The sequence below is a fragment of the Durio zibethinus genome, chromosome 24 (assembly GCF_047325235.1).
Source record: "Durio zibethinus cultivar Kanyao isolate XHJ-2024 chromosome 24, ASM4732523v1, whole genome shotgun sequence".
Lineage (NCBI taxonomy): Eukaryota > Viridiplantae > Streptophyta > Magnoliopsida > Malvales > Malvaceae > Durio > Durio zibethinus.
Genome location: NC_143185.1, coordinates 2,895,849 through 2,908,919, shown reverse-complemented (window position 1 = coordinate 2,908,919; position 13,071 = coordinate 2,895,849). Strand labels below are relative to the sequence as shown.

The following is a 13,071-nucleotide window of genomic DNA, read 5'->3' as shown; positions in this document are numbered from 1 at the left end:
AAAGTTTGTTATTTAAACTCTTAGTATACCATATTTTAGTAAGTTATGTATATTTAATTGCTTTTTAAGAAATCAATATTCAATACGAAAAGTAGTTTTAGTCAATATCCCTTATAAATACATAAATAAATATCATTGATTATTACATCGAAATACTAATAGTTTTTTATTACTTCATATCCTTTTTTTTAGAACATGTTTACAAATTAATATTTTAATTAGTAAAATTCATATAATTATGCATTTTTAACTATAAAATGAAATTACAAAATGATTTATATTACATCAATAAGTACATGTTAAAAACAGAAGTTAGTAACAAAAAAATTTATAAATTTACTTTATTTCAAGTAACAAAAACTTTATAACAATTTGGTTTCAAATCAAAATAATGAATTTAAATTTTCAATAGCTAATAGATGAAAAATAATAGTTTGAATGAGTTTGGCAATGATCAATTACCTAAAAAATTTATAAAATTGAAGATAAAACTCCACCACTAAAAAAACTTTAAAAAGCTCTAGACAAAACAAAAAATAGAGTAAAAGGAAAGTACAAAATTTAATTTGATTGTGATAGAAGACAATATTTTATAGTCGAAAAAATTAAAAAAAGAAGAAAAATATAAAAAAAAGAATGAAGATGATGACTTAACACTAAAAATCTTAAAAGAAAACTTCTAAAAAGAATCAAAATAAAGAAAGATTAATATTTATTTTTATTAGAATTTTATTTTTTGTTATATTTATTTTTTAAAACTAAAATTTAAAATTTTAATTTAATTTAGTATGATGATAATTATTTCAATTTTATTATTATAAAATATAAAAATTATTATATTATATTATAATTTGATTAACAATCACGTGTATAGCACATGGAATAAACTAGTTTTTACTAAATTATGATTTTGATCAAAATACTAAAAAAATATTAATTAAGAAATGTGTGACAAACAAAAAATTAAATAAAAATAATATGAAAAAAGAAATCATCTAAATTAAATAAACAACAAAGTCACAAAGCATTATAAATCTTAAAGGGAAATTAAATAACGAGAAAAAATGACTAAACATATATTATTAATAGGTTTGAAGTCATAGTTGTTTTTTGAATTTAAAAAGAAACTAATAATAAGGTATTTTGAAAATTAACAAAAAAAATAAAAGAGATACATGTGGTTTAAAATTTAGAAAGAATATTTTTATTTTAATTATTTCTTATTTTTCATATTTATAATAAAAAAATCAATAATTTAATTTGTTTTTAAATTTAATAATATTTTAATTAAAAATTAATAACTTGGTTAATGAATCCTTTATCATATATTATCTTCTTATCTAAGTGATGTCAATCTAACTTCACGCCAAAGTTTCAATTCTCTATCTATATAAAAAAATATTTTTCACTTATTTTATCCTTAATTATTTTCTTAAGAAATTTTATTGATAATTACTATTATTTTATGTATATCATAGGACATATGAAAACATTGAAAAAATATTAATGTAATGTAAATAAAAAATAACTATAAGTATTATATATTGTTATGGACGTATTATTGAGATAAAGTCCATATGTCAGTAAAGATTAATTTCACATCACTAAGAAATTGAATGAGATGTTATATATATATATATATATATATATATATAAAAGACCTAAGAACCTAATAACTTAAGTTTTTGAACTCAACTGGTGTCCAATATGTATTTATAATTTTTTGGTGTACTTTTGTGGGCTCCAAGTATGACGTATCTCCCTAATAACTAGTATCAAAGTCAAAATGTTTAACTTAGATGCAGTAAGTATATGATAATATGTAAAAATGAAACACTCAAGTGGATGATATATTGAGTCAACCTAGAGTAAAACTTGAGGATGCACGGAGATAACTTAGGCAACAATGTTGAGTGCTATGACCGAACCTAGAAGCATACTAAAAATGTGAGGTTGCTTGGCCTAAACAAGATGTTGATAAGACTTACTCGCACGGAGAGTCAAAGTGGAACTTGATTAGAACTCATAAGTGAAATAAGAGAAATTATTGGGATAATGTTCATATGTGAGTAAAAAATCTTACATCATTAAGAAATTTAAATGAGATGTCTTATATATAAATGAAAGATCTAAAAACTCAATAACTTAAGCTTTTGTGTTCAAGTGGTGTCCAATATATATATATGATCATTTTGGTATGCTATCATGGACTCCCATGAGCTCCCATGGGCTCTAAGTATAAAATAACTTCCCGACACATATGGCCTTATTTAACTTACTAAAAAAAAATTTTATAACACTTTACCTAAATTTATACATTAAACAATAATTTAAAGTGAAAGTTAGTTATATATTTACTATACATGACGAAATTATAACAATACACATATTTCATACATACATTTAATTTTATTGACAATTACACAAAAATTGATTAATTAAAAATAAAAAATATTGAAAACACATATTACAAATCTAATAATAAAAACATAATATGTAAATATATCTACACTTTACATAACATATATTAATAAACAAATAAATAAATGAAGTTCGAAACATCAAAATCGTTTTACAAGGTACCTACACAGTTTAAATGTAAGGAAAAAAATATGTTCATGTTCTATAAAAAAATTATTAATTTTAAATGAGGTTATTTTTATTTTTGTCATTGGAATGATCCGAATAACCTTATTTCATTTAAATGAGGTAAAAATTATAAATTATTTAACATAAAAGGGATTTGGAAAAATATAATATTTTAAGATTTGCAAAATTTTTAAAATTTAAATAATAAAGTTATTGAATAGACAATTACAATTAAAAAATTATCCTATACGTCAATAATATAAAAATTTTATATTTGATGCACTGTTAGTGTATAAATTTTATACACTTTCAATGAATAAGATGATGTTATCTCATTAATAAAATGAATAAGATGATGTTATCTCATTAATGAGTAAGTTTTTTAAAAAATATTAATTTTTGTATATTTATTTTAAGAGCTGATATTTACTTATTAATGAATTGATATTATCTGATTTGCTAACAATATATAAAAATTTATATACTGATAGTGTATCAAATATAAACTCTAATATAAATTACTATAGAAGTGTAAAAATGGAATGCCATAGCTATTCAGTTCAGGATTGAGCCTTAAACTTAAGGTATTTAAAGAAGCCTGGCAAAAGTATGCTTTTTAAGTCTTTGGTCATTGCCTATCCATTAGCTTTTCTTCGTCTTTTGAAGTGAATAAAACGTGTACATGAACAATGTGTTCAACGTTAATTGTTAGAAAATGAAGTGAAAAAATTGATTCTTTTTTTATCACTTTAGAAAATGAGAAGTCAGTTCTGTTTTTCTTCCTTGAAGCTTCTGATAAAGTAATAACGAAATGATGTAGCCTTGCCAGTAGGCGGTTTTTGACTGGAAATATGTTCTATAGAACTTGTTCTTCTTCGTGGAAATGAAGATGAAATACAAATAGTTCACATTGATGACTGGATTGTTATTCATGGATAACATGAAACACCCATGTTTTCGAAGAATTTGTGAACACATACATACCTCTCAATGTCTAGATAATTGTCTACTCAAGCAAAGGCCTTATAGCTTTAAGATGAAATACAAATAATTTTACAATGATGTGTTGATTATTATTCATGGATAACATGATACAATTTTCACATAAATTTGAAGAAAAAAATACCGAATCAGAATTTATAAAAACCAAAGTTTGTGATTAATTGAAATTACCAATGTCAGATCTTCAAGATCTGAATGACATGCTTGGATGTGGTGATCGAAAGAGTTTGATCAGTTTAATCGACATGATGTTGAAATTCAAGCCTAAATAATTGATTAATTACTTGTTAGAGAAAGTTCAATGTAAAAATCTTCAATGTGAGATTTTTTCTTTCCAATATGAGTTTCTTTTCCAACCTTTTACTAAAATAATTGATTAATTTGTATGGAGCCTAAATATTCCATATGATAGTAATTAATCAATATGGAGTTCTTTAATTAATTGATTGATTAAAGGAGAAAATAATTTAATTAATAACTAGTTTGTGACATGAATGGATTATTTTATTTATTTAAATATATATTTACACTGCAAAATTTATATTTTCCAAGGATTATATCTAAATCTTTAAAATTTTATGCCATATATAAAATATAATATATATTTAATTAACATGTCATAAGAAAATTAAACTTGATCAAAATCGTACATAAAACAAATGTGAAACAAAAGGAGATATTAGATATGATTCAAAAAGTAAAAAAGAATTAAATATAAATATAATATTGATTTTTTTAGAGAACATAAATATTAAATAATTAATTAAATAATAAAAGAAGTATTGAAATATTTTTACTAAATTACGATTTTGATCAAAATACTAAAAAAATATTAATTAAGAAATGTGTGATGAAAAAAATAAAATTAATGTAAAAAAAAGGAAATTATTTAAATAAAATAAACAACAAAATCACAAAAGCAATATCAATCTTAAAGGAAAATTAAATACTGGGAAAAATGGTGTAATTTATATTTTTAATAGGATCAAAGTGACATTTTTTTTAATTTAAAAAGAAACTAATAATAAGGTATCTAAAATTAAAAAAAAAAAAAAGAAAGAGATATATATATGTGATTTTAAATTTAGAAATAATATTTTTGTGTTAATTATTTCTTTTTTCATATTTATAGTAAAAAAATAATGATTTAATTTATTTTTAAATTTAGCAATATTTTAGTTAAAAATTAATCACTTAATTAATGAATGTTTTGTCATATATTATTTTCTTCTTATCTACGTAATGTCAATCTAATCCTACACCAAAGTTTCAATTCACCATTTATATAAAAATAATTTTTCACTTATTTTATTTTTAATTATTTTCTTAAGAAAATTTGTAGATAATTACTATTATTCTATATACAACATAGGATATATGAAAACATTGAAAAATATTATTATAAAGCAAATAAAAAATAACTACATGTATTATATATTGTTATGGATGTATGATCTTATTTATTTAACTTATAAAAAAATTTTATAACGTTTAACTTAAATTTCTACACTAAACAATAATTTAAAATGAAAGTTGGTTATATATTTACGATACATGATAAAATTATAAAAATACACATATTTCATACATGTAGTGAGTTTTATTGATAATTATTCAAAAATCGATTAATTTAAAATGAAAAATATTGAAAATATATATTGCAAATCTATTAATAAGAGCATAATATGTAAATATATTTATGCTTTACATAATAATAATAATAATAATAATAATAAAATCTAAAACTTCAAAATAATTTTACAACGTACTTACATAGTTTAAATATAACATGAAAATATATACATGTTCTATATAAAAAATTATTAATTTTAAATGAGATTTTATTTTATTTTTTTGATTGAAATGTTCCCAATAACCTCATTTCATTTAAATGAGGTAACGATTATAAATTATTTAATATAAAAAATATTTGAATAAATATAATTTTTTGGGATTTACAACATTTTTAAAATTTAAATAATAAAGTTATTTAATAGGTAATTACAATTAAAAATTATTTTATATGTCAATAATAAAAATTGTATCATATTACACGTAAATTAACTTTATGAGTTAAGTATGTATCTTACAATAAATATTATATATAATTGATTGGTAATTGATAATTCATATAAAATGATAATTAAATTTTAATAATAATATTTAGATTGATCAGTTTTAATATTTTAAAATTTGTATTTTTATATATAAAAAATATTTTTTACTAAAATTGTTTCAAACTTTCCCCTGTACCTTTTTAGACTTCATTTAAAATTGTAGTGGGAGTCGCGATGTCCTTAAATTCAAAATCCCCTAAATACCATTTTCCTCTTTCTCGTGAGCCACCCCCACAACAATGAGCCATCACCACGGCACCACCACTCTAGCCTGGAGCCGGCGCTTAACCCTCTTACGACACTGCACCAAAACAACTCAACTCAAATCAATCCACGCGCTTCTAGTCACCCAAGGCCTCCATGAAAACCCCAATATCAACACCAAACTAATAACCTCCCTTACCTCTCTTTCAACTAACCTCCACTACTCTTCCCTCCTCCTCAACCAACTCCAAAAATCCAACTTATTTATCTACAACACTCTGATTAAAGCTCACTCTAACGGCCCCCACCCTCAAACTTCATTCCATTACTTCAACCTCCTCTTAAAGGAAGAAACTATAACACCCAATTGCCAAACCTTTACCTTTGTTCTTGTTGCTTGTGCAAAAACTAGTTCTTTGCTTTCAGGAATGCAAATCCAGAACTGGGTATTTAAAAATGGAATGTTTTCATCAGATTCTTACGTTCAAACCGGGGTTATAAGGCTTTTTGTTGAAGCCAGGTTGTGGGATGATGCTAGGAAAGTGTTTGATGAAATTGCTTATGTTGATGTTGTCAAGTGGAATGTGCTAATGAGTGGGTTAATACGGTGTCGTTTAGGGGCTCAAGCTTTGAGTGTGTTTAAGGAAATGTTGGTTTTTGGAGTCGAGCCTGATGAGTTTTGTTTGACTACAGCTTTGACAGCTTGTTCACAAAGTGGGAGTCTTTGGGAAGGGAAATGGATTCACGAGTATGTGAAAAAAATGCAAAATTATTTGGAACTTGATGTGTTTATTGGAACAGCACTTGTTGATATGTATGCAAAGTGTGGATGTTTAGACTTGGCCGTGGAAGTTTTTGAAGGGATGAGTAAGAGGAATATATTTTCATGGGCAGCTATGATTGGAGGTTTTGCTGTTCATGGTCATGCAAGGAAAGCTATTCATTGTTTTGGAAGGATGCAAACTGATGGAATTAGGCCTGATGGGGTTGTTCTTCTTGGGGTTTTAACCGCGTGCACGCATGCAGGGTTGGTTGAGGAAGGTTTACTTTTGTTGAATAACATGGAAGGTCAATATAGGATTGTTCCTAAACATGAACATTATAGTTGTGTGGTGGACTCGCTTTGCAGGGTAGGTAAATTTGATGAAGCTCTCAAACTCATAAGAAGAATGCCTATGAAACCACTTGCTTCGGTCTGGGGTGCTTTGTTGAATAGTTGTCGGATTCATAACAATGTTGAGCTTGCCAAGCTTGCTGTTAAAGAGCTTCTACAGCTGGAAGATTGTGATGCGGATGAAGAAGACGCAGCCCTTGTGCAGTTATCCAACATTTACTTTGGTGCTCAGAAAAGTGAAGATGGTCATAGGGTCCGTAGGATGATTGGTGATAGAGGGCTCAAGAAAGCACCAGGATGCAGTATGATAGAGGTTGATGGTAGGACAACCGAATTTGTTTCCGGTGATGTATCGCATCCACTCCATTCTCAGATACATGCTTTACAGAAGCTACTCTTCCCTGGGGACCCTGACACATTGTAAACATTATGGATCATATACCTTGGCAGCAGTGTTTTCACATTGCAAATCCACACAATATTCTCTATCAGTATAACCTTCTAAGAATCCTACCGCAGATTCTTATCTAGTGAGTTTGAGCAGTTGCTGATCCATGTCATGAACTACCATCGAATTTTATCAAGAAGGTAATTCTTTACTACAAAGGGAGCCAGCTGTGGAAATTTATATTTCTCCAAATGAGAAAGCAACCATTTCTTGCTCATATGTATGGAACAATGAAACATCACTAGCATTTTCTTTTAACAATTAATTTCTTGTTTGATTTCTAACATTTTTGCACTGATTTATTTTGAAGTACCAGTTCCCCAAGCTATTTGTTCAATGTTTTCTTTCTTACCCTATAAATTGAGTGATGCTATGGCCATACTTGATTCTTATCAGAAATTGCAGATCAGGACCTGTAGTGTACTCTGATATCTTCATTAGAAATTTTGGCACTGCCAGTAATTCCTTGAGTTACAAATTACAGCAAAACTTGGAGAACAAACTGAAACAGAATCCTCTAAAGTCATCTTCCAGCAGGTGCTTCTCCAAGGAATATGTTACCAACCACATGATCTAAGATCTAATCAAAATAGATATAAATAATGCCCTCATATTAAAATTTGAAGTTAATATCAAACTTCATAATGCAAACCTGAAATATTAAATATTTGTCCGACTTTTATGGTTGTTACCCATTTAGTGCTTCTTGTTGGGTGGATGAAACTAAAACAATGCAACGTGCCTTGTTAATTCTTCTAAGATTCTCTTGATAGGGAGCTGATGACGGGTTTAGATTGAACCTGATTGTTGTTTGAATATGTGATTTAGATCCATTCTTCAGGTATTTTATATCCTGGGCAAATCGTGCATTGTGGTCAGATATATATATATATATATATATATATATATCATGTTATTAGCGTTGATTTGTTGCAATTGCAAATATGTCTTGATACAATTATCATGAATGAATCTTAAGATTTAATCAGTATAAGTTTAGTGAAGACTTGAACAGCTGGTGTGAGCAATTTCTTTTATCCTGTTTTCCTCTGACAGATGAACAACATCAAGGCTGCTTCACTGTTCCAGGAGCATACGCTGCCAGTAATGGGTCCAGGAAGGCTGTAAGAAGTGGGACCCCATCTCACATTAGAGAAAATGGAACAGATTGTTCAACCATTGGTAATGCCAGCAGATGACTTCCCTCCTCCAAAAGTGCATCAGGGCCCGAGAGTCTGGTAAACCTTTGGCCTTTCCATATAAATAATGCTCATACCAATGGAAAGTAACAAGTTCGTTCTCCATTTCCCTTCTTTTTACCATTCTTCTGTTGTGTCATAGATGCATCTTTCTATTTGTTTACCTGTGGTTAATGTAACAGATCTTGAGTGAAAATCCTTTGAGCTTTTATGAGTTCTCACAATCTCGGAGTGAAAATCCTACTTTTTACCAAAAATATGTGTATAAATGGGCCCTTCCCAAGTAGTCTGCATGACTTTCCCAAGATGCTTAACTTGCTTTTAACGGTGCAAAAGAAAAAGAGAAAGGGAAACTTCATTTTGGGAGTCATTGCTTTTATCCTTTATTGAGGATTCTAATTTGGCCAATATTATAGTCTACTGTCAGATCATTTAGAATTGTTATTTCGTTATCTAGCTTTTTGATTTCATGTCAATTCGAAGAAAAATGAAAGATATGGATGCCAATTTGTATTTTAGCATTGACATCCCCATGAATTTGATAAAGTTAAAAATTGAAAAGACACTTTTCTTATAGGATGGATTCTTACACGATGTTGAAGTTTTGTTTTTTTACAAAGATAATTATAGCTAGAGAATAGTAAAAGAAGTTAAGGCATTGAAATTGTTGTATAAATCAGTTAAACTTTCCAGTTCAATACAAAAGGCTATTTAAATTTACATGAAAGAGACTTACAAGTTTTGATACCAAAAAATATTTAATGAGAAGAAAATTTTGGATAAAAATATTATAATTCTTTTGCTTTTTTTCCTTTAAGCTTATGATGAATTACTTTTTCTTGGTTCTTTTGTTTTTCTTTTAAACTGTATTTAGTAGGATAGGAGAAAAATGGAAGGAAGGGAAAATTGTGAGGAAAAAAAGAAAAGTTAATTTCTTTTATTGTGTTTGGTGTAAAAGATGAAAATTAGAGGTAAAAAATGAATGGTGTAAGTTGTAAATAAATTAAATTGTCAATCTTAGTTGAATGAGCATTTTTCTTTCATCTTTAGACAAATTAAATTTTGAGGAAAGAGAAATATATGAAAATTTGCTCATTTGCTTTTTTTTTTTTCTTTTTTATTTCTCTTTTATCAAAAATGTATAAAAAAGTAATTTTTGCTTCTATCCTTGTTTCTTTTTTTTTTTTTTACTAAACTTAAGTTGTTTAAAGGAGCCAGGCAAACGAATATTTAAGTCTTTGGTCGTTGCCTATGTATTGAATTTTCTTCATCTTTTGAAGTGAAGAAAACGTTTACATGGAAATGTGTTCACTTTTCTTCGTCTTCTGAAGTGAAGAAAACGTATACATGAACAATGTGTTCATCATTAATTGGTAGAAAATGAAGTTTAAAAATTGATTGATCACTGTTAGAAAATGAGAAGTCGGTGTTCTGGTTTTCTTCCTTGAAGCTTCTGATAAAGTAATAAATGATAATGATGTAGCCTTGCCTATAGAATTTGTTCTTCTTCGTGGAAATGAAGACGAAATACGAAAAAATTCGCATTGATGACTGGATTGTTATTCATGGATAACATGAAACACCAATGTTTTCGAAGAATTTGTGAACACATACATACCTCTCAATATCTAGATAAGTATCTTCTCAAGCAAAGACCTTATAACTTTAGGATGAAATACAAATAATTTGACAATGATGTGTTGATTATTATTCATGGATAACATGATACAATTTTCACATAAATTTGAAAAAAAAATACCAAATCAGAATTTGTAAAAACCAAAATTCGTGGCTAACTGGAATTGTCAGTGCCAGACCTTCAAGATCTGAATTACATGCTTGGATGCGATGGTAGAGAAAGTTTGATCAATTTACACATGAGATGAAGTTGAAATTCTAGCCTAAATAATTGACTATATTAGAGAAAGTTCAATGTTAAAATCTTCAGTATGAGTATTTTTTTTTTTCCAAGCTTTTACTAGAGTAAAAGGGTATAATAATCTCCAATCCTTTGAGTGTGTTTGAGGAAATGTTGGTTTTTGGAGTCGATCCTGATGAGTTTTATTTTACTACAGCTTTGACTGATTGTGCACAAAGTGGGAGTCTTTGGGAAGGGAAATGGATTCACGAGTATGTGACGCAAAAGGGAAAATTATTTGGCACTTGATGCGTTTATTGGAACAGCACTTGTTGATATGTATGCAAAGTGTGGATGTTTAGACTTGGCCGTGGAAGTTTTTGAACGGATGAGTAAGAGGAATGCATTTTCATGGGCAGCTATGATTGGAGGTTTTGCTGTTCATGGTCATGTAAGGAAAGCATTTCATTGTTTTGAAAGGATGCAAACTGATGGAATTAGGCCAGATGGGGTTGTTCTTCTTTGGGTTTTAACCTCATGCACGCATTAAGGGTTGCTTGAGGAAGGTTTACTTTTTGTTGAATAACATGGAAGGTCAATATAGGATTGTTGCTAAACATGAACAGTATAGTTGTGTGTTGGACTCGCTTTGCAGGGTAGGTAAATTTGATGAAGCTCTAAAGCTCATAAGAAGAATGCCTGTGAAACCACTTGCTTTGGTGTGGGGTGCTTTGTCAAATAGTTGTCGGATTCATAAAAATGTTGAGCTTGCCGAGCTTTCTGTTAAAGAGCTTCTAGAGCTGGAAGAATGTGATGGGGATGAAGAAGATGCAGCTCTTGTGCAGTTATCTAACATTTACTTTGGTGCTCAGGGAAGTGAAGATGGTCATAGGGTCCGTAGGATGATTGGTGATAGAGGGCTCCAGAAAGCTCCAGGATGCAGTATGATAGAGGTCGATGGTAGGACAACCGAATTTGTTTCTGGTGATGTATCACATCCACTCCATTCTCAAATACATGCTATACTGAGGCTACTCTTCCTGGGGGACCCTGACACCTTGTAGACAATATGGATCCATATACCTTGGCAACAGTGTTCACATTGCAAATCCACACAGTATTCTATCAGTGTAACCTTCTTAGAATCCTACTGCAGATTCTTATCCAGTGAACTTGAGCAGTTGCTGATCAATATCATGAACTACCATCGAATTTTATCAAGCCGGTAATAGTCATTCTTTACTGCAAAGGGAGCCAGCCGTGGCAATTTATATTTCTCCAAATTGTTATCAGAGAAAGGAACCATTTCTTGCTCATATGTATGGAACAGCACTAGCATTTTCTTTTAACAATTAATTTCTTGTTTGATTTCTAACGTTTTTGCACTGATTTATTTTGAAGTACCACCTTCCCAAGCAATTAGTTTGATGTTTTCTTTGTTACCCTATAAATTGAGCGATGCTATGGCCATACTTGATTCTTATCAGAAATTGCAGGTCAGGACCTTTAGCGTGCTCTGATATCTTCATTAGAAAATTTTGGCACTGTCAGCCAATTCTCATGAGGAAAAAAATAAAGTACTCTAATCTCGAACAGATTGAACTTACTGCTTGTAAGATTTTGATGAAATTAGTAAGAGGAAACTGGTAGAATTCTGTATTTCCCTAGTAGGAGATAGCGAGTTGGTAGCTTTTTTTTATTATTATTACTTAGGAGGCCACAGCATGGGAATAAGTGAAAGTATTGTAGGTATTGAAATTTGAATCCAATCTACTGAATGGAATAGTTACATGAATCAAATAGAACTAAGTTTTGGAGAACGAATATTATTGGTTTTTATGCTCTTGGCTCTGTTGGAAAACATGGGGCAGGATACTAGTTTAGTAAAAATAATTTTGTTATTTAACTTGTATCATCCCTTTAATGAATATTGTGAAATCTTCGCCAGGATTACAATGCTAAACTTTCTGACTTTGGACTTGAGAAAGATGGTCCAGAGGGAGATAAGACTCATGTATCTACTCGTGTGATGGGAACCTAAGGTCATGCAGCTCCCGGGTATGTTATAAGAGGTAAATATGATTGAATTTTTTGTATATAATTTGACATGTATTGACGTTTTTCTGTGAACTTGCTGAGCTCTTAAAGTAACCTATATAATATGGTTGTGAACTTTCAGTGAATTTATAGTCTTAATTTCATAAAATAAAAGATTGAAACCTAGTTTGCATTTTGAAATAATAAAATTCAGGAGTTCATTTGGGTATTTAAGCCAAAAATTTATAGCTAATGAGACCCATACTTTTCCAGGGCATCTTACACCAAATAGTGATGTCTATAGCTTGGGTGGTTCTACTTGAGATGTGACTGGCAAAAGATCCATGGACAAAAACTGACCAAATGGGGAGCATAACCAGGTGGAATGGGCTCGACCCTATCCTGGTGAGAGATGAAGATTTTACCGACTTATAGATGAATGACGTTTCTAAATAAAAGGTGCTCATAAAGTAATTCAATTGGCTGCCCACTGCCTTAGCCGA

At 29.0% G+C, this 13,071-nt stretch overlaps 2 pseudogenes across 1 annotated transcript; both read left to right on the top strand.

Annotated features, from left to right (window-relative positions):
* The first annotated feature begins 5,890 nt into the window (after positions 1–5,890).
* On the top strand, positions 5,891–10,888 carry LOC149511832 (pentatricopeptide repeat-containing protein At3g28660 pseudogene; annotated as a pseudogene). The gene is made up of 3 exons (XR_016333356.1): positions 5,891–7,614; positions 8,531–8,712; positions 10,749–10,888. The product of XR_016333356.1 is annotated as a pentatricopeptide repeat-containing protein At3g28660 pseudogene (transcript).
* Positions 10,703–11,595, top strand: LOC149511831 (putative pentatricopeptide repeat-containing protein At3g28640; annotated as a pseudogene).
* The last annotated feature ends 1,476 nt before the right edge of the window (positions 11,596–13,071 follow it).